This window comes from Cyprinodon variegatus, unplaced genomic scaffold (assembly GCF_000732505.1).
Source record: "Cyprinodon variegatus isolate N-32 unplaced genomic scaffold, C_variegatus-1.0 Scaffold65, whole genome shotgun sequence".
Lineage (NCBI taxonomy): Eukaryota > Metazoa > Chordata > Actinopteri > Cyprinodontiformes > Cyprinodontidae > Cyprinodon > Cyprinodon variegatus.
The window spans coordinates 544,953-568,137 of NW_015150518.1; the positions used below are offsets into that span (position 1 = coordinate 544,953).

At 37.5% G+C, this 23,185-nt stretch overlaps 3 non-coding genes across 3 annotated transcripts; 1 reads left to right on the plus strand and 2 right to left on the minus strand.

The window, feature by feature from the left end:
• Positions 1–19,831: 19,831 nt before the first annotated feature.
• Positions 19,832–19,913, minus strand: trnas-uga. The gene has a single exon. It is a non-coding gene; the product is annotated as a tRNA-Ser (tRNA).
• A 2,885-nt stretch (positions 19,914–22,798) lies between these two features.
• Positions 22,799–22,870, plus strand: trnaa-cgc. The gene has a single exon. It is a non-coding gene; the product is annotated as a tRNA-Ala (tRNA).
• A 131-nt stretch (positions 22,871–23,001) lies between these two features.
• On the minus strand, positions 23,002–23,074 carry trnav-uac. The gene has a single exon. It is a non-coding gene; the product is annotated as a tRNA-Val (tRNA).
• Between the last annotated feature and the right edge of the window lie 111 nt (positions 23,075–23,185).

Consider the following 23,185-nt stretch of genomic DNA (forward strand, 5'->3'; position numbering starts at 1 on the left):
AAAAAAAGGTAAAAAGCTAAATAAAAAATTAAAAATTAAAGTTCAAAAGTTAATAAGCCTAGTTAACAATTATTTTTAGGTTTATAAACAAAAAAATGTAAGTGTCTGTATCAGCATTAATGCCTCTAAGGTTATGTTGTACCAAACAAAAAAAAAAAAAAAACAGAGTTTTTTTTTTTCAAGAATGTCTTATAGAAGCACTTTTGTTATTTATCTTAATATGTTCGGGCAAGTTGTATGTATTTCACTGAGTGTCCTATAAAGGGTTAACAGGTCTGCAGCATCTGATCCAAATCAGCTCTACAGTTATAGTGATGTCAAGCAGAAAACCTGACATTAGCTTTAGTTGTGAGTTAAAACACACTTTGTCTCTGTTGGATTGAGTCTAAGTTTAGCGGCTGGCTACCTCAAGTGGTGAGTCACCTGACTTGCACACAGGAGGCGAATTCCCACTGGGAGGGATGAGCTGCCAGTGTGGGTCCTTAGGCAAGATCCTTCATGCTAATGCCTACGTCATTGTAACATTGTGTATACTTTGTAAGTTGCTTTGGATAAAAGCATCTGCTAAATACCCAAACATAAACATAACAGTGGCGGCTGGCCAATAGAGGGCGCTAGGGTACCGACCCACCAGCCCAATGATCTTGAATAAAAACAAATAAAACATTTTCGGAATATATTTATATATATTTTTTCTATCTGCAAGATAAATATTTAATCTTTAATGAAGACTAAAGCATCATTCATTCATTTTTCATCAGATTGGTAACATATTTCCATCCTAGGGAGCAAAAATGTTTGCTCGTTGACTCTCGTTAAAAGTTCTACATGCGCAGTAGCTTCTCTGGAATTAAAAGGTGTAGGAGAACTCAGGGTGCAGCTCTGGTGCACCTTGAGGTGACATGAACTGTCCTCACAGTTGTTTTGTGGGTGATTGACAGGCCAAGTTGTGGGAGGGAAGAAAACTTATAAAGAGAAGCTGGAGGTGAAACCGTTTGGACCTGATCAGCCGAACATCAAAATTAATCAAGCAGTCCAAAAGACATTTGGAGACGGTACACTCTGTTTTTTCCTGGTTTAGCTACCAGTCTTGGCTAACTGCATTCAGCGAGGCTAAGGCTTTATTCTGCTGCCTTGACTGCCTGCCTATTTTTTCAAACGTCAGGATCTGAACCAGAATGGATAAAGACAAAAAGGACTGATTTAAAGCACTTTTATACTTTTTTAGAAAAGCCGAAGAAGAATAAACAATGTGGGATTCACATGGAAAATAATAGAATATAGTGTATTTTTTCTACCGGTAGATGTTTGTTAATTTGCATAGCTGCTGTTAAATAAACACATTCTCTGAAAATAAATAGTTTTTAAATATCAAAAAGTATAAAGCTGACTAATAGCTTCTCCATTATTACACTGGAGCATTATTATTTAGGTTTGTGACACAATATTGGACCATGCAAAACACAGATTTATCCTCACAAAGCCTCAGAAGGGCAACATTTATATACAAAAAGTAAACATGTACATGAAATTATGTTTTGTTTTAAATAATTTTTTTTTTTTTTTACAATTTTGTTGTTGTTGTTGGTACTCATATAAATATACTGGTGTGAAAACTCAGTATACGTTTCATTGGTTGTTGGTATACGTCTATTTTCAATTTAAAGCCCCCCTGGAGAAAACTCCAAAATGCCACCACCAACCAATAGCCATCTGTCCCTCCTCTTTGGTCGGGTTCTTCAGGCATCCTGGTTGCATCAATGGCCTCAGGAACCTCTAGAGCCAGTGATTCAAACCGATTTGACTCCGGCTGCTGTCGTCCTCCACAGAACCATCTGTCTCTGGTGAAGGCGGTGGAAAGAAACCCAACAGCTCCATGACAAAACTATCAATCCAGCAGTAAATCAGGACCAGCCTTCATCCTCACACCTTCCCTTGTCCTTCAGGCAGCTCGGTGTAACAGGATCACTTTACTTGACCTACATTGGGAGTTAACAGGTGATGCTGTAATTATATTTGCTCACAGCTGAATGTCTCAAAAGACCCACTTGTAAATGTTCGCATTAGCTTTTATTATCCTTTCCTTCCCGGTTTTCTAATCCAGAGGCATTAGTCTGCAAGACTTATCAGAACAGACATTTAGGAAATATGATCTTCTGAAGTTTAGTTTTCCGTTTTTCACTCCACATGTAGAGCTTTATCTCAGCTGAGTCCACGTTTCTGATCAAATTTAAAGGAGAAGCATTGCTGCAGGAGGCAGCAGCATCTAATGGTGGGGCGGGGGGTTTAATATAAGAGGTACCTTCGTCTGCCCTCTGGCTCCTCCTGCATTATTAAAGACATCAACTCTTTTAGTCTAAACTCTGGGATGAAGGAGGGATGACAAGGAAACTGGAAAAACAGGGTTAATTGGAGGAGCTGAAGAGTATAGGAGGGACACGAAGGAAGGAAAGGAGGCAATGAGGATTTAGAGAAGGACTGAGCAAAGTGAAGATGATAAAATGAGGAAATGACCAAGAGGAAACAGAAGGAGGGGAGAAGAAAGAAGGTCAGTGGAGCTAAAAAAAATGTCTCACACTGAAAAGGAATCTGCAGACTCTGTTGAGTATTCATCTCACACAGATTCAGTGAGAGCTGCTTTAAATTCATCCCTTCCCTTCCTCCTATCCAGTCATCCACAACCCGACAAAAAACATGTCAGCCTGACGTGACACAAGAAACGGCAGAACAGAATGAGCTACATTGCAACAGGAGGAGGTGACACGCAGCTACAGAGCAACGGGGAAACGAAACAGAGCATTAAGAAACTCAAACAAGCTGTTACTGTTGGAGAGAGCACCTCAGTCTGTGTATCAGGGCCCCCCGCCTCCATGGGGCCCTAAACAAACACCTGCTGATAATCTATTGTTCCCTCATCAGTTTGTGTTACTACTAATAAAATAATCTACTATGCAGTTTATTTGTTTGGTTTATAATTTACTGGTTCGTAAAAAGAATAACTTTGATAAATAAAAGTAGTAAAGTAAGTTATTAAAAAACTCAGACATGATTAAATCAAATAAAAAGATCAAGCCGGTTCTTAAAGGAGATAAAAAGTTACATGAATGCAGGTAGAAAATGAACTAATTTTGAGTTAAATCATTAGCTTTTAAACTATAAATTACCTTTACCCAAACACATGATTGTTATGCTATACTGTTTTATTAAGTACTCCAATTCAGGGCTTTTTATTGCCACAAGCCTGTTTATAACCCGCCAAACTTTTTTTAAGCTTACAGGAGATCAACCAGAAAATTCTTTAGAATGGTTCATCAACTTGTACAGAATACAAGTTTAAGTGCATTAGGCTTGATTTAATTTATGAATAGACCACTGGTTGACGAAGTACTCAACAGTTTAACTTTAGTGAAAATATTGATAATCATGGTCAAATCTTACTTAAAATGTATTGGGTCAAACATCTACTCAAGTTACAGTTTGAAGTATTCACTTTTGACAATACTTCAGTTTGAAAAAATACAAATAACATTTTGTAACATCACTACATTTCTGTCTAATTTTCAGAGTAATTTTAAAGAACTGTATAACTTTTAGAAATCATCTCATGTAAAAAAAATGGATAAAAATAAATAAAAATAATAAAACATAGTAGAAAAAGAGTTGGCTGAATTAAAAATATGGTTTGGCAATAAGCTGTCGTTAAATGAAGGAAAAGCTAAAAAAAAATAAATAAAATAAACTAAAACCAAATTCATGGTTTTCTCTGGTAATCGGATCTATGATAATATAAAGCTATGCATAAATTGAGTTGAAATCGAAAGAGTACAAGAAACATAATTTTTAGGAATTATTATAAACAATAAACTTAGTAAGAAGCATCACATAGAATATATCCGATATAAAGTTGCAAAAACTATTGGAATATTGTTTAAAATAAAAAATGTAATAAATGTTAAAGGCTTGCATATTATATATTCCTCTTTTGTTAGGCCTTATTTTTCCTAGTGCTCAGAAATGTGGGCAAAAGCAAGTAAAAAAACCATTGATATATTATGTAAGTTGCAAAAAAAAGAATAAGGCTTATTAATAAGGTGGGGTACCATGAACCAACTGATACACTTTTTATTCAAGGTGATGACTTGAAATTTAAAGATGTTGTTTGTATAAAAATACTGGGAATAATGTATAAAACATTGAACAAAAATCTTCCTTCTGGTATTCAGAACATATTTAAGCTAAGAGAGAATTAATAAAATTTGCAAGGTTTGTTTGTATTTGAATGAGCAAAAGAGAAAAGCCAGATAAAAGTTTAGATGTGTTTCAGTTATTGCTGTTAAACTTTGGAATGAATTGAATGATGATTTTAAGTTAAGTTTTTTTCTTGGTGAACTTTAAAAGAGCTTCAAAACGTAAAATAATAAAATCTTACAGTATTATGTAAATTTATATGTATTGTGAAGATATCCTGGTAGGTTTTGAGATATAAAAACAGGCTAGGTAAGAATAAGCTTCGCTTCAGCCTATTCTTTTTTTGGTAAATTTGGGGGTTTTCTTTATGGTTGTTTTTTGTTGTTATAATTTTTTATTTTCTCTTGTTGTTTCCTGTGTTTAATGTGGATAATTTACTAAAATAAAGTGTTTAATTGATATACACATCTATCTATATATACACAAATCAATCACTTTATTATAGAAAAAAAACCCTAACAACAATAAACAAACCCAAACCCGTTTGATTTAAATAAACATAAACTTCGCTGTAAATCATCCACCAATCACGCACAGGAAGTTATTTTTCTCTAAATTGATATTCAATCATTTATTCTTCACAGGCTTCTGTTTAATTGATCATTCAGGAAATAATTTGCAACCAAAATAGAATTTTTATTAGAGAGTGGTGTGTAATGGAATAGGTTCTGAAAATATTTATCAGATGTTAATGCTTATTTTTTAGAATATTTAAATAAACATAAACTTGGATATGATTAAATATTCAAACTCATACTTCAGCCCTTAAATTAAACTAATCCAGGTCACCTTGTTTTAATTTATTCCACTATCCCAAACTTCCAAAAAGAAATAGAAATATTTATCACATATAATAAATGTATAGTTTAATCATTAATCTTTCAGGGAAACTTTTTCAATTTGATTATTATTAATAAGGACATTGTATGGAAGAAGAACCACATTTAGCAAGATTGACGCTCAATAATACTCGCTGAAAATGTATTAAATGGCCCACTTACCCAACAGTTACCAAAGTTTAAAGAAGAATAATTCAATAAAAAAGGAACAAATTGCCTGTAATTCATGTTTCTATCTTCTGTTATAGTATGTATTGGTTATTGTGATTAATTATATTTAAAATTTTAAATTGGTACATAGATTCTACATTGACCATCTAAGTGGATGCTTTTGATTTTTAAATATGCATTGCTGTAAAGCGAAAATCGTCACATCTATGAGTTTAGATAGCTAATTCTCCTACATCAAAGCAATGAAAACATAAAAACTATAAACAAATTATGTTATGAAATATCTGAATACTTTTTTTTTTTTTTATAAAATGCCTTTATTTTCATCTTCTCCCTTCTAGCAAAGAGATACTTTTCCAGTTTGGAGATCGAGGATCTGCTGACTTCGAGCTGAACAGCAGAATTAAAGGACCAATAAATCCAAGCAGTTGAAATAAATCACTAGAGCTGTAAAACATCTTTCTGCAACATTGCAGAAGTGAAAATAAAATAAGAAATAAAAAGAAAAATCATTAGATCTGAAAACAGCCAAAAACTACTGATAAAGGCAAGGGGCGGAACATGTGATGTAAATTTAATATGAGTTCACCATCAACCAACAGGACAACATTCTGCTAAATGTCCTTTTAATTCACACACACACACCTGTGCTGCACATCTCCAGACCATGTCTGTCATCCCTTCATCCATTCTCCATCTCTCTGACATAAACATCAAAATTTTAATGGTGAAACTCTGATGAATTCAGACCCAAATATCCACATTTAGTGTAATAACAAAGCCAAGGAGCTGCCATGGAGTGAAATGAATGAAAGTCTGACTGTTAGAAGAGCTTTGCTGATATTTCAACCATTTTTCGTTCCAGGTGTTATTTCAATAGTAGCTTGATCTCACATAGAATCACTGACTATTTTTTCTTTTAATGAAATAACAGCAAATTAAACCAGAGTCTCCTGAAAATCAACATGCCAGCTGCAGGTGTAGTGACCCATAGTTCTGTAATCAGCCAATTAATATGTAATTTGTAATTGCAGAGCTGCATAATATATAATGATGTAACCTAATAAAAAGGAAAATATTTTTAAGTAACAACAAACCTGGTGATTCAGTGAAAAACTAGGTTTGGATAACAGCTGACTGATTGAACAAGACTCCTACGTCCGTCTGGAACATTCGGAAAATTTGTTTCCAAATGCAAAGAAAACCCAAGAGAAGATTAGAAAAAGGAGAAAAATTGGCACTAGGACATTTTCTCCTACATCAATCGTACAAACAATTTAGGAATTAATTTGTTTGAACAGATGTTTGCGCCGATTGATTTTGCAGGATTCTCTCCTCTCGGATTCACATAGAGACAGTAGACATTTACTTGCATTGTTTATTTGATTCTAAAGCAATCCCTCACACCAAGCATGCAGTGAGAGTGTAAAGAAAAAAAATCGATTTTAACAGAAAGAAAGAGAAGCACACAAACATAGAAGCACTGATCTATAAATACGTTCCGTGGTAGAAGGGTTTTCAAAGAAAGAGTTAAGCAGATGAGCTCTGAGCTTGTTTTTTATGCTAAAAGAAATAAAAACAGCACAGTAAGTCACAGTAAAAGCCTAGAGCATAGCTATGTTGAGAAAAGCAAAAAGGACTAAACAATGAAAACAGTTCCAGCTCCCAACACCAGGTCTATCATCTATACTAAAAGGTGTTGATGGCAGCAGCCCGGCTGATATTTCTCTGCAGGATGATTTTAGAGCTAAACAAGAACAAATGAAATGAAGCTATTATAGAAAGTTACAAAAAGAAAAGGTTTTGGTGCTTTTCAATTTGGCTAAGGGAAAGTAAGGGTTAAATGTTCAAAAGAGTTGTAATTATTAACAGGCAGGTCAGTAAGTCAAACTGAAAGATTGTGGCTACTCCTCCTCGCCTAGAACTTCAGGGTACGTGGAAATTTACATAAGTAGAGGGAGTTGCCTCATTTATGCTAACATAATACTCTTGCTTCAGCCAAGTTTCTGTAAGACAACATAAATAAAACTTATCACAAATCATTATTCAATAAACTTTTCGAAGAGAAGACGAGTCTTATATTTTATTAACTATATTAAATTATTTCAACTTTTTTATAAATTGCACTCTTATTAATTTTAATAAGTTTGTTAAGATTTACTCCTGTAGGAGATTTTCCTAATGTATTTGATTTTGGCTGTGTGTAAGGTCCTGAGTCGATGGGTAATGGGTGGGTAGCGGTAGAGAAGTTGCACACAGGTGCATGTAACTATGACTCTGCTTCCTGGTCTGCACCCTGGCATGTTTGGGTTTTGGAGGAAGAACCAAAGTGGGATGGATGCCAGCTTTCCGAATCAGACCAGCTTTTCCCAAAAGTTGGCCAATTATCAATGTAGCCGATTATCAGGACACCACCTAGACAACGAGCAGTTGAATGATGACATGCGGCTAAACTTGTCATCACTGGTCAGATCAGGGAGGGAGTCAGAGAAAAATTACAGAGTCCAAAATTGTTTTGGCAAGCATCCAGTGGGAAGCAACTCTCATTTTAGTGACCTGCGATGGGCGTAATGTGACATAATTCATTCCTGACAGCATGAATAACGATCTTACTAAACTTAACCTTATCCTTACCCAGCAGCTTCAGTTAGGATTTGATGTCCATTCTGGCTCCCAGCAAGTATTTGGCTATGGCCCCTGGTGTCTCTAAGGCCATGTTTCTCACTATAAAAATTGCCAGGGTTGGCTTCTCAGCTGATGTGTTGCTGAACGGGGAAATAAATGTTAGAAACATGGATGGGTTGGAGACTGGCGGGGAAAAATATAGGACTAATACCACCCTCGCCTCCAAAGTTAAAAATATACACTTATTACAAGTACCATTATTGACAAAGGAGGCAGAGGAGAGTTGGGAAAGCATCAAGCAAGACAGAGAAGGACGTCATTGTAGTGCTAATCTACTACAATGAGTTCACCATTAACAAAACCACTCCTTGCCACCAGAAATGAAGTACATGTGAAAATGTCATCCATTTTTCTTTTACGCTTATTCCAAGCAGGTCACAGGGGGTGCTGGTGCCTATCTCCAGCTGTCTATGGGTGAGGGGTGGGGTACACCTTGGACAGGTCAGCAGTCCATCACAGGGCAACACAGAGACAAACAACCATTCACGCACACACACTCACACCTAAGGAGAAACCAATAAACCTAACAGCAGACATGGACAATGTGGAGTCAACAAGTCATCTCCATGTCATGTATTTAATCTACCCAGCCAATTAACCAGGTGAGTCCAATCTGCACAGGTTAATTCACGGTGCAGATTGGACTCACCTGGTTAATTGGCTGGGTAGATTAAATACATGACATGGAGATGACTTGTTGACTCCACATTGCCCATGTCTGCCTAACAGTCATGTTTTTGGAAAGAACCCACACATGCTCAGGGAGAACGTGCAATCTCCATGCAGAAAGACGCCAGGCCAAGAATGGAACACGGAACCTTCTTGCTGCAAGGCAGCAGTGCTACCCACTGCACCACTGAGCAGCCCGTAATGCGAAATTTGCCAAGTAGAAAAGTGAAGCAGTAGAAAACATGTTTAAAAGGGTTTCTGTTCAGTAACGGGGCCTGAGCAGCACCACAGGGCTTAGAAACAACCAAAACAGGAAGTAACAGGATACTGCAAGCCTTCAGAGTAAGAGCATCCCCATGTTTGTGACATTTAATTAATCTCAGACTGCATTTCAGTATCCCCACAGATTGAGTTTTCACTCACCTCAGCATGTGGGATACAAGAAACTAAAACAAACAGCCTAAAGGTAGAGTGGAGGATTTTCATGGATTTTTTAAAAGACCCGCCCTCTCCAATTAAAAGAAAAGTGCACATGCACAACCCTGTACCCGCTTCCGAGAGGGACAGCCTATTACGGTAAACGCGTGCGAGAGCGTGCACAAGCTAATTTCTCCTCGTGCACGCTCTGTTTAAAAGTTGCTGTTTTCATAGCTCATACAAGATTACTGTGTCCAAAGGTCTGCCCTAACCCCTAAATTCCTCAATCGGTATATAGAGCGGGAACTATATGGTAGACACTTTTTCTCTTACGACCCTTGGCCATTATTAAAGAACCGTGGTTAAAAAGGTGAGCTTAAATTACTAATTAAAACTGTATTTCACCACACATTCTGCGTTGCTAACTGGAAATGAGCATGTAGGACAGCCTTACGTAAACATATATTCACTTATTTAGATGATCCGCCCAGAAATAAAAGATCTTCCTCTATACCTTTAACATGCTCTGATTCATTTCGTTAAGAAATATGGGATGGTCATTGTAAGGTCCTAAAAAGTCCTGAACAGGTCCTGGTTATTTATTGTAGCAGATATCTTCCATTAAAAAAATGAATTATTATGTAAATACACTTAGCTTGTCTTACCTGCATGGTCACATTTCTATTGTTTTCATTAATAATTTTTTCACTTCAGTTTTTCAAAATATTGCCTAATATTGTCTCTCCTACTATAGGATGTATAACATTCATTTCTAGGTGTTTTCCTATTATGATTTGTTAATGTAAACATTTCGAATTGTCTGCTGTGCTTAATAAATAAAGGTTTTAGAAACACCGCCCCCCCAGCACACACACAAACATAAACACACAGAGACTCTCCCTGCCTCTCCCTGCCTCTCCCTCAACCTAGTTTAAATTCCTGAGAACACAGAAAGTTGCTCATTAACTGCAGCCGTTTAACGTTTTCCTGTCAGGCTGCAGCCGAGCAGAAATGTGTCCCAGGCTGACAGAGAACAACCCCTGTAGTTAAGACAGTCGGTCTGAAGAAGCACAAAAATACTCCTGGATGGATTTAAACCCATTGACCTGAGGAAACTGTGATGTCACAGTGATGTCACTTTGATGCAGATGAGGCAATCAGACTGAAAAGCATTGAAAGTGTGAATGTAGATGACCGCGGTCTCTATAGAACAATGAAACAATCCCTCTCACCATCCAAAGCCTCCAAAGGAAACGCTCCTCTTCCTCCGCAGCATGGTTCCCTCTCCTCCTCCTGCTCCCGTTCCTTTGTCTCCCTGTTTGGCTTATTGTGTCAGGATCCTCCTCCCTCTCAGTCTCTGCTGCTCTCCTCGCTGCTCTCCTACCTCCTCATCTCTCCTCCTATAAATACTCTCATCCTGGCCAGACGATCCTATGATTCCTTCCTCTGAATCTCCTCCTGCCGTTAATGTTTTCCTCTCTTCTTCCTCTCCATCTCACACTTCAGTTGACAGCACACACAGAAACAGAGCTGGAGGGGGGGAGTGCATCAGCCCTGATGGAGAGCAAGGCTGAAACTTATCCATAATGGATGGAGATGAAAGGAAAAAGCACATCAGACTACTAGATGATTTGTTACATAACTCTGAGTGCAGCCTCAACTCTTAAGACGTCACATATCAGAACATGTGAGGTTCTGCTTGCTGAACAGATACTTTCTGATGCATTTATCAGCCCCCCTATGTGTGGGGTTAGGAGGGTTAGCAATGTTCTGATCAGCAGGGAGCCTCCGAAGACTTTAGGGTATGCAAAGAACACAAAAGGAAAGATTTGGAAAATCAGTGGCTCAGTGAGGGCAAGAAACTTTTTCAGGCAACTTTCAGAACGTGTTTCTTGCTTCTTGTCTATCTAAGCTCATCACAGAACCAAAACAAGCAATATGTCCATGTTTGCAGTAGAAAACATCTGAGCCACTCACAGCAGGCTGAACAATTAACTTCTACTGTTGTGATGCAGAGAAGACCCCTGGTGCTTTCAGAAACAGATAGCAATTAGTAAAAGCAAAAATAACTCATAACATCACTTGTGTGCAATCAGTTACAATGAACAGAGGAGTTTCTTTTTGACTGCAGGTGGCGTCTTTACATCTCTGCAGTTAAGTAAACATATTTTCTATTTTCCTTGTAAATAGTTGTTTTCTTTTTATTCCATTGTAAACCTTCAACTAGCAGCTGAAAACACCAGAGGTCCTCCACTTTGGGATCACAAAGGACCAAAATGATTTATTTTTTCTTTATTTACAGGCTAAATATAGGTTTTCTGTATCTTACATGGTCATAAACTTATAGGCATATATATATATTATGTGTGTTATTAAAACTGTTTCCATTGTAGAATCTATTTTCCAGTCCTGGAGGAGTTTTTTTGGGTAAGCAGCTGCTAAAGAAGGCATCAGTTCCAGGCCTAAAGGTGATACTACAAGTTCAACTCCTCGCTTCCCCTAAGTCTTAGGGCCTAAGAGGTGCTGCCATTCTGTACTATTTGACAGTTAAAAGGTTTTCTAATGTTACGGCATTAGTTTTTAAGGTCCAGAAAAAAAACAATAACCGTCTGATACTAAATTAATTAATAAAACAAATATTGACATTCCCTTTTCTTCAGTATAATGGTATGTCTATTCTGCACCACTCTAAATTTTTAGTAGATGTCTTATTTTTGAAAATAAAAAAAACGTTTTTACAGAAAACTTGTCGCTGTGACCTTGTAATACAGTTTGGTTCAGATGGTTTCTGGTTCTGGATGAAAACTGTGGATTTGGCGAAGAAAGGATTTAAAGTTCTACCATATGTGTCAAACTCCAGTCCATGAGGGCCAATTTGCTTTCAGAAAAAATAGATTCATGAGGGCTCAGCAGAACTTGACATTTGATTCAGTAGTTCTGATCAGGGGAACATATGATGGTTAAAGGAAACCGAGCCTTGAGGACTGGAATTTGACATCCCAGACCAATGCTTAAACACAGATTTTTGTAAACCTAATAATCATGAGGATACTTTGGACCATCTTGATTATTAAAGTCAGATTTATCCAAACTGGATCCACTGCACCTATGGGCGCTGAAGCGTATTTCTTTTATGAGGATGTGTTAATTGGTATCGACCAAGTATGCATAGACTCTACATAATCAAACATACGTAAAAGTCACTTGGAGGTAGAGACATCGTCCCAAGTTGTATTCCAACAAATTCAAAGGAAACATCAGCTGGATCAGTAACTGGGACTTCTTGCACTGATTTCCCAGAAAGTCCTGTTTAACTTGAAAGGTAAGTTAGTTTATTTAATCAATACTATTCAAAGATATGTTATACATCCCAAAGGCATATTTAATGTTAAAACTAACTCATTGCATTTTTGAGAGCATGACTTGTTGTGGATGTGGAAAGCCGTAGGCAGGAAGCATGTTCTTTACTGGTCTGTCTTCTAGCAGGTCTGGATAAGCCTCTGACTGAAGACACTTTGTTGTTTAACAGTCTGGTGACATACTCTCCTGACTCTCCAAAACAGAGTGATGGAAAATCTACAGCATCTTTCTGCAAACATTGAACGACCTAAGCTTCCTCCAATCAGTTCTGTCCCTTCTTGTATACGGCTTCAAAGATGTGTCTCCGGTCTAGTTTATTGTCCAGGTGAACGCCAAGCTATTTCTACTCCTCCACCACCTCCATTCTTTCCCTAAAGATGTTAACAGGATTCAACTTGTTCCTCTTTCTTCTGAAATATACAGTCATAGTCCTTGTTTTGATGACATTCAGGATCAGATGATTGTTTCTACATGGGGACCATAGAGTGCGTCATGATCTCAGCACTGATGCCTTGTCTTATTACTAATTTCACACACCTACTTAGCTCTGCCCAGTTGTGATTACCGGCCATCTTATCCACCTGTATTAGTCTCATTATTGACTGCATTATTTAACCAGCCTTCAGACCAGTTGTCAGGGCCAGATTATTCGAGCCGTGGTTAAGAATTATTCTAGCCTACTTGTGTTCTGACTACCTGATCTTGACCTGTTCTGCCTCTCAACCTCTGAGCCTGCCTGTTCCCACCTGATCTGTTCGCCTGACCTGTTTTCTGACTCCTGCCTGATCTCTGCCTGCTTGTGTACCGACTGGAACCATTTCCCAAGCACTGAGTCTGCCTGCCCTCGTCTAGCCTGTTAGCCCCACTGTGTACGGTATCTGGAACTATGACCTGACTCTGTCTTGGATGCTCCTTCAGCAAATCACTGGATCTCTGACTTCCCGGCTCTGACAACTGACGTTACTGTCAGACTGAATCATGTTAAATGTTCTGGAGAAACCAAAGAAAATGATTCTCACAGTGCCATCTGCCTTGTCTAAATGACAGTGGGTTTGTTGAAGCAGGTGTATGATGGCATCATCAAATCCAACTCCACGGGGATAAGCAAACTGCAGGGGTTCCTGATAGCCGGTTGTTTGCTTGCTGAGGTGAACCAACAGAAGTCTATCTGGGACCTTATTAATGTGGGATGTCAGGGCAACAGGTGAGTCACTAAGGCCTGTTGGCTGAGTCTTCTTTGTCACTGGAACAAGGAGGTCTTCCACATCACTGGGACTGTCTCCTGAGTCAGACAAAGGTTGAAGAGGTTGTTGTGATTTTATGTTCATTTCTATTCCCAGCCAGCTGGGAATTCATATTTCTGATACTGTAAGATGTATATTGCCCTCCCCGGTAGGATGGTAAAATATCTTATTTAATCAGATATTATTTCAGCTGTTATATATTGTTTATGACACACAGTCATACTAACTGTGTTAGAACATGTCAAACGTTTGTGCTACATTTGTGCTGGTTTGTGCAGCAAAAACAAATGTTAACTGACCTTTGATGACCTTTCCAAAATATTATTGATATCATTAAAATCATAGTAGTACAAATTAAAATCTTTGCCATACATAAATATAACATTTTAAAATCAATTTTAAATATAAAATAATTAAAATAAATGTATTAAAAATTTTAAAAAGCATATTTTAAATTATATATATATGTTTTGTACTGCTATCATTTTAATGATATTAATAATCGTAGAATCATAATCATCAAAGGTCGGTGAACATTTGTTAATTCTGACTCTGAATTTCATAAAAATATAACTAAAAATATAAGTTGCTAACCTATGATTATATAGTTTTAAACTTTTAAAAAAATTATAACGGCACAAATGAAAATTTTTGCTGCACAAACCTGCAAAAACGGAGCACAAATGTTTGATACTAATTTTGTCTGATTTGAAGAAGGTGGGGGGGCCAAGTTCACTCAGGTGCTCGGTAGTCAGGGTAGAGACCAGGTGTTCTTTGTCTCAGTCGTTCATCAGGCAGGCCTCCTCTCTAGTCTCGCTCTATAACTTCTGAAACTCAAGAGAAATGTGTTGCAAAAGGTCTGTTTGCAGCAGTTAGGTTCTGAAAGATTCTGACTTATCCTTGATGGTTCTGGAGATCTGGTTCCCCTGGGGCCCCCATCTCCACTGTGGTGGAGAACCAGCCAAAGTGGACCCCAGCTTCCTGGGCAAGGGAGAGGAGGCAAGGATCACAGAAGGTTAAGAGAGGAGGAAGCAAAAGAGAAAGAATTCTGTGTGCTCTGTGGTTTTGTCTGTCCTCACACAGAGGGGGATGGTTGTTGGTCACACCTCTGTGACTTGCCTGTGGAGGCCTTGGCTGAAACGGGGGTTGTTGCAGAGATTCCACATCATCATGTCAAGATAAAATATGGACACTGGTTCCCGCTGTCCAAAAAGGATGATCATAGCATATGGCACAACAAGGTGCTGTAGAATCCCACAGAGCTGCTCTGCACAGGCCTTCAGGACTCCGGGGCTGACACCATCTTTCCTTCTTACAATTAAGTCTCTCCAGTTGCCTCTTTATTTTACTTCTAAAGATAGAACAGACAAATGAAAGATGAAGGGAGCAGCACAATGTTCTAATTTGGCTGAGAAAAACTAAAAGAAGCAGGAGACTCAATAGCAGAGGTAGAAAATGAAGAAATTGGGGTTTTAGAGGGAAGCTTTCGGTCAAAGAATGTAGGATGTCCATGTGACTGTGGGCAGGAGAGAAGGATGCTGACCTTCTTCTTGAACTGAACCTGTTGAAAAATGTATTCAGTTCATTGGCTATGTCAGGACTTCCATCTGATCCTTCTTCTAATTGAAGCCTTTGATCTTCTTCATCTTGGACCACACATTTGTTTTTATTTTTTGTAATTATAACATCTCTGATATCGTTCTGCTGGAGCTTGCTCTCCAACCCCTTCCCGTATACTTCTCTGCTTTCTCATATATTGACCTTAAGTTTATTCTCTATACTTCTCAATAATAATTGTCAGTCATTGATTTTATGTCCTTTACATGTGTCCATCCCAGTCTGTGCCATCTAAACAGGGCTTCTTTAGCTGCCTGTGACCATCTTCTTACACTTCTTTTTAACATAGGTTCTCTTATAAAAAGAAACTCTGATTCACAAACGGAGGAACTAAAGTCATCCTTAAAAAGAGCATCAGAAGTCAGCTAGTAGCTAGTAGAGTTACCCTGCTGTGCAGCCACTTAAAGCCCTGAACAATCGTATTTGATTTAGACAGAAAATCGTATTGACCAGGTTGTGGTCTTTAGTGCTCTTGAAGAATCTGTGGGGTTAAAAAACACCCGACAGGACTTTCTGCAAGACAGCTTGCGTAGCTCCAACTGAGATAGACCCCAGTTCTATTTTAGTCGGACTATGCAGCGATTTGGCACCAATTTCATGGAAGGAGGCGCAGTGACAAAGTGAAACACATCCGCTTTGAGGTAAAATATGAAATAAAATCTGTTAATTGCACAGGGAAATAATCAGGGTTGGAGTCACACATCAAATATATATCAAGTGGGACAGTCTTGTGCAAAAACAATCAATCAAGCAATAAAAAAAGAATTATTTACCCATAATAGGAGTACAAGAGGACAGAAAAGAAGATAAATGTCTTTGAGTCTCAGGAAAAAACATATATATATATATATATATATATATATATATATATATATATATATATATATATATATATATATATATATATATATATTGCCTATTTTTTCAGTAGAGAAGTTTCTTTTAGGTTTGGACTTGTGACCTGAGGATTTCTAAATGTTCTGCTAAAATGTAAGCTGCACTGAAGCAAATCAGTTAAAAGTTTCAGTAAAGAAGGTTAATGTGTCATAGAGACAGTCTGAGAAGGTACATTTCTGCAAATGGAAACAAAAACAAGTTTCCATGGAAAACATCCATCAGTTTGAAAGGACAACTGACTGTTAGAGTGTGAAGAAGCAGCGTTCCTTAACGTGGACCTCTGGGGTTTCACTTACCTGCAGATGAATACATTTACATCTAATTATCAACTCTGGGGTAGAAAATAAGATCTGCAAAGAGTCAAGCTGCTGTCAATTTGGTTCTCAATGTTCTCCTTTCTGCTAAGAAGACAGGACAAGTGTCTATAGGGGGCATTAACAGCACTTTCCAAAGTAAATAAAGGGTAAAGAAACAAGTCAATTCTTTGATAAATGAATGTAACCACATGCATCGGCAGATCTCACTGACAACAAACCATACAACCCACTTCCATGGTCTGGCTGCTGACTCTCCCACAGACTATATGCTGTAGTCTGATCTCTGTCTTTGGTTCCTGCTTCCCTTGAAGCCACAGTTCAGATTTTTCCACTGTATTGGAACTTCATTCCTGTGTGGCTGTTTTTATTTTAGTTTTTCTAAGCATTGTTGCTGTAGAACATGTGGAAACCCAGATGAAGGATAGAGCTTAAATAACAACTTTAACGCGCTTTTAAAGAATTTCCCACAGAAAATGTTCAAAAAGGCTGCTTCTGTCAGTGGGGTGGAGGATTCTGAGGACCCAAATGTAGAGATCAGGAGGCACAGGTGAGTCTTGAAGATTTAATAAGAGGCAAAAATCCAAAGTACAAAAAAAAGAAAAGAAAAAAACAAAAAACTTCAAGGGGAAGCTCACACGGGGAGCCAGAGATGAGGAAACAGCAAACAAAGAACCAGGACTTAGGCTACGTTCACACTGCAGCCTGAAGGGACCCAAATTTTTTTTTGCGTATACACGACCTGGATCTGATCTTTTCATGGCAGTCTGAACAACACAGATCCGATTTTTTCCAATGCGACCCAGGCCGCTTGGTTATATGGTCCTGAATCTGATATGAATCTGATCTTTTCAAATGCGACCTGTGTCTGAACAGCCAGGTCCCATTCATCCGACCTGAATGTCATTAATACCTGACAGTGAATTGGCAAGAAAAACAACAAAAATGGTGGACGATAATGCGGAGAGTAGTATTTATGTTTAACCATCTTGGAAAGATAGAGTTTTTATGGTTGGGGAAGATCGCTAGAAGTTCTCCAGCACTACCATCCATGTTTACTTCTGTAAACACACAGCGCACTTGCTTGTGACGTCATTGCATCATCTACTGCGCATGCGGGACACTTAGGTTTTATGAATGCAGTTCACACAGGAGATCACAGTCATGTCACATATATTTGGAAATGTGAACGGCAATGCAAAAAATCGGATTTGAATAAGGAGCGAGTGTGAGTGGAACCAACTAGAAGGAAGCCAAGGGGAAAGGAAACAAGCACAAGGGGCAGCAGAGAGTAACCAAAGACTGCTTGAATATAATTGGAAAATAAACCAAAGATCAACAAACCAGAATTCTTGATAGCTGAAAAGCAAAAATTCAGAGCCCCAAAAGGGGAGAGCTATGACAGCTTCCTGCTTTAAAATTACCATTTCATTTAGAAACAGAGTAAAACATCTTCACCATACCTCCTTAGACCATCTTTTTTATCAGCTCTTTAATGACTGGTACCAATCTAAACAGCTGCTAATGGCCTGGAGCTCTAGCCGAACACATTTACACCCTCTGCTTGAAGATCTCAGTGTTATTCCTGGGAAAGTAATAAATAGTGTCTCTGCTGCAGGACAGAATTGGATGGCAGCTGAGACCCAGGACAGAGAATCCACTCAGCAATTCAGTGAAACCTCGTACACAAACAGAACAAAGGTATAGAGGTGTTTGCCGGCAGAACTTAGGAGCAAATGGGCTTGTTCCATAAAGGATCCAGAACATTTGGTTTTTGGGAATAAAGGCCACGTGTTTACATCATATCAAACTTGGTTCCACCCAAAGGGAAGTTACAGCGCAGTAATTGATGGACCTTTAAATGCCATGTGCATGTAATTTGACATAGTGATAACAAAAGAAACAAATTAACAAGAAAATGTGTAAATAAGTCTGGGTTTCAAAAAGGAGTGGAAAGAAAGAAGAAAGAGGAGAGAAGCATCCAATACTGTTTTTCCTCTTGTTTTTTTCAAAAAAAGATAAGATAGCTATCTGACCTATCTCAGGGGGGGCGGGTCTTTGGCTCTTCACAACCACTATTTAGCATTTTACCTTGGGATAAACTTTACATGCACAAGTGCACTCTCACAAACATCTACAGGTGCTTGGTTCCAGGTACTTAAGAGATTCACTTCCATACAGAAAGCCCATATTCTTATCTTCAGCTACCACAGTATACATGTCAGATTAAATGATACTGCTTATACTTCCACGATAGTATCAAGGTACTACTTTATTGTATATCTTGTACCATGTCTGTTGTTGTGCTGTTCTTATTACATGTCTTTACAGGCGATGAAGCAGACAGAAGACGTTTTATCATTGTCTCCCTTTTATCTCCTCTTTCTTTCATCTTTTCTCCTTTTTCTTGTTTTCTTTTCCTGTTCTACTTACATTGCAGTGTCCATATAATTAGATATACTCCCTGCATAATCATAATAAAGCTATTTATATGCATAAATAAAGGGGAACACTATGGTGATAGCAGCACTACTTCACTTTTGAAAGTAAAATCTGTTGGGCTCTTTTTTGGCATCAAAACAATTATTCTTATTGCCACATTGCCAGACAGGACACTGTACGTACAGATTAATACAAAAAATAAAATAAAAAAAAAGTTGTCAGGGCCAGCTTAAAAATAAAGTGTCCTTTAATAAAGTTATAGTGAAATCTTATACGTAGAAATATATTTTCACAATCCTAAACCTATTTTCTATTCATGTGTACATTGATACATATATTTGATTGTTTTTAATTAAACTGTTGTCATTTAGATAGGATGTAAATGTAAAGTTTAAAGTTGCTGTATATTTAACTTTTTCATGTTCTGATAATTTTCCTTTGTAGAAATTTTACAATAAAAATTACATTGACATTCAATGTAAATGATACTCTTCAGTGCATCTTTATAGCAGTTTTAAATCTTGTGTAAATTTTATTTTATATATTTATTTTCTCAGTTCAAGAAAGGGTAGAGCAGAATATAACTTTATGGGTTTCACAGCAGAAAATTAAGGGATGTGATTGCAAACCTAATAAACCATAAAAACATGAAAGTAGACACATCAAAAGGTTACAAAAGGTAAAAAATTACAACAAAGATTTATGAATTCCTAACAGTTCCTAACACTCACCATAACATCCCAGTCATTCCTATCAGTTCACACTAGTTACCACCAGACTATAAGATGTGATGCAACTTTTTGGCAGAACATTCACTCCATATGTTCCTTGCATTTATAGTTGTAACCCTCTCACCACCATCGTGAGCAATTGACAAGATTATATCCAACACTTAGAACAAGCACAAAAAAAAAAAATTTCATCACACCGCTGCGAGCAGGGTTCGAACCTGCGCGGGGAGACCCCATTGGATTTCAAGTCCAACGCCTTAACCACTCGGCCATCGCAGCTCTATAGAACTATTTAACAATTAGCATTAAATTCGACTACCTCACAGCCGCGAATCGTACATTCAATTGAAATATTTATCCGATAGTAACTAGACGACCACTGACGCCCTAACATATTACAAAAAAATCCGAACCAGCTTCAAACGTCACCCGATTGGACGGCCTCTGAAGTCCGAACACACTACAAAAGCTTCGAACGAAGTTCCGAACAAGTCCGAACCACTTTAAACTTGGTCCGAACACATTCTTAAAAAAGGTCAAAAAGTAAAAAGTTGGCACCATTTCTCAAGTACGTTGACTGCTAATTTTGTCTATGATTTAAATGAGGCTTGACAATGCTTTAACTGGCTTCAAGCTTTTCAAAAGTAAAAAGAGCCTAGCCACATTACAAAAGCTTCACACGAAGATCCGAACAAGTCAGAACCACTTCAAACGTGGTCCGAACAAGGTCCGAACACATTCCTAACAAGGCCAAAAAGTAAAAAGTTGGCAACATTTTTCAAGTTAGTTGACTGCTAATTTTGCCTATGATTTAAATGAGGCTTGACAATGCTTTAACTGGCTTCAAGGTTTTCAAAAGTAAAAAGAACCTGGTCGATTTAAAACGGAACAAAGCTGTTTGAGTTTACATGTACGGTGAGAGGTAGAAATACACAGACCAAGACTGCCACCTAGTGGACATATGTGTATTCGCACTAATTCTCATAAAATTAGAAATTATTTCTATTTTCTGTAGAAAAGATTAAAATAAATATTTTTCGTCATAACTTAATACCAATACCGCACCATGACGTCACAAACCTGTAGGTGGCACTAGTGTTCTTTGACAAACATGGATGCTTTCAGTAAAGCACATTTAAATGAAAACTACTCTGAATTCAAAAAAACTTATAATTTATTGAAAAGTATGTAATCATTTCATATTTAAAATAATTTCAGAAGTTTAAATTCTGAATATGACCAGACTTATCCTGTGATCTGCGAAAATAGGTCTTGAAATGGCCAACATGGCATTAAAAATCATTTAGAACATTATGACCAGGGCTCTCAACTTTTGATCTGAGCTTGGAGTGAGATTTCAAGCACTGACAGCAAACTATTTTAAATCATAAATAGACTCATTTGACAGATTTTCTAATGTCTTTAATTAACTTATTTTATATGAACATGGACCCATTCTGTCCCTTTAATCATCTTCCCAAATATGTTTAATTCCACCACTTTGTTTTAGGATCTGATCATGAATAAACTACAGTCTAATACGCAAATAATACTGCTGGTGCAAATACAACTCAGATGTTTTTAAATGATAAAATAAATCAAGGCTCTGTCAAGAAATTAAAGATATTTGGATTTATATAAAAAAAATAAGCAAACCTGCAAGTTTGCAGTTAACTAGCTTAGTGTAGTGATATTTTTGGCATATTTGACCTTGTTATCATTTAACTTATACATCTAATTTGCAAACAACGTTACACAACTTAAACAGTTTGGAAAAAAAACAGCAAAGTTTATGGCTTGATGCTGCTGGTTTGGTAGACTTCCCAATGCTCAGACAGCATGGGCGGTTCTAGACAGGGGCCAATGGGGGCCAGTGCCCCTGTAGACCCCTTTTTTGGCCCCTCTACTGAAGACATAATGTTCAAAGAAATTGTAATGATTATAAGTGCTGGAACAGACATGGTTACTGATTGGTCCTTTGGATCTATTTCATTTTTTTTCTTTACAAACTCTGTTTTACTAATACAATAGGGTGATAGCTTCAGTGGTATTGAGATAGGATCCCAGTTTTCATCTGTTAAATGTTTTTTTTCCAAAACAAATAAAAAAAGCCTCTAATGTTTACAGCTGAATTTAACAGTTTTTCTTGAGTGCTAATTCAGATTTTATAAAAACTGTTATTTTAACCTAAATTAATTGAAAATATGCAAAAATCTTAAATTATGATTGTATGTTGACCTAATAAGACCTATAATTTTAATTAAACCTAATTGAATAGAAATTTCACTTCATGCAGCTATCTTATTTGAATCCTTTGCCCTATTTTTTATTTCATGCTTTTCTGTGCCCTCATGAAAACACGCTGGCCCCCTCCTGGCCCCTGGTACATTTGGTCGACACTGTGTCCATTATGTCCATGTATATATCCTCCACAATCTTACTTATTCCTTTACTGAACAATCGGGGAGGAATTACTGACTCAGCGCGAGATAACAGTAAAATCAGGAGAGTTGGCAAGCATGCCCATATGTAATACATTATTCCTCCACCAGATGGCACTCGCACATTAGCTGGTCTACAGAAAAACCTTTCTAAATGATCCATGTTCATAATTTGACCCAAAATAAAAATACCAACTTTTGGCACAGCTAAGCTGTGTACTCTACTGTTGCTTTTTTTCTTTCTTTAAAATCAATTTCAACATGGAAGACAGCAGGCCTTATAACTGAATTCGGACACCACTGTTTTAGAGATGTTCATTCAACACATGTAAGGAACACAGGACAGATATTAATTGTTTCTCTCTGATAAAAGATTTGACCTTTAACATATTTTCCATAGTTAACGTGTGAGGAGAATCTAAACAGATCTGGGTTTAACCCGATCGTTTTGGGGGGAGTTTTGCGGTGTAATTCAGTAGTAATTGGATTTTTCCGTATTTTACGGTGTTGTGAAACGGCCTTTATTTCATGACTTTTTTACGAAACACGCGCGTCACGTGTGGCTTTACATAGCTTTTCCCACGGGTTTTTGGTATCTACTTAACTGTATGTAGTTACGTTGACATTATTATTTCTTGTACTACACTATCAACATTGAACAATTACGTCAAAATTACTGAGTACCATTTAAAAATACATACTTCCTGCTTAACGGAGTATGGTGGGGATGTAGCTCAGTGGTAGAGCGCATGCTTCGCATGTATGAGGTCCCGGGTTCAATCCCCGGCATCTCCATTTCGTTTTGTTGTTTCATTTTCTGTTTTTGAAATACAACAACAGGACAACTCTAGGGTAGTTTATTTTCATGTCTATTCTTCTATTAGATGGTAAAAATAGAAAACAGTGAATGATAGAAGAAAGAAAGTTGGTTCCACTGGGGCTCGAACCCAGGACCTTCTGCGTGTAAAGCAGACGTGATAACCGCTACACTATGGAACCATGTGTCTGAGCTTGCACGTAGTAGTCACCAATCAACGTGTTGCCATATGGTCCAGATTACTTATTTATAATATCTACACCCCCTTGCAATTTTTTCCACTAATTGAAATG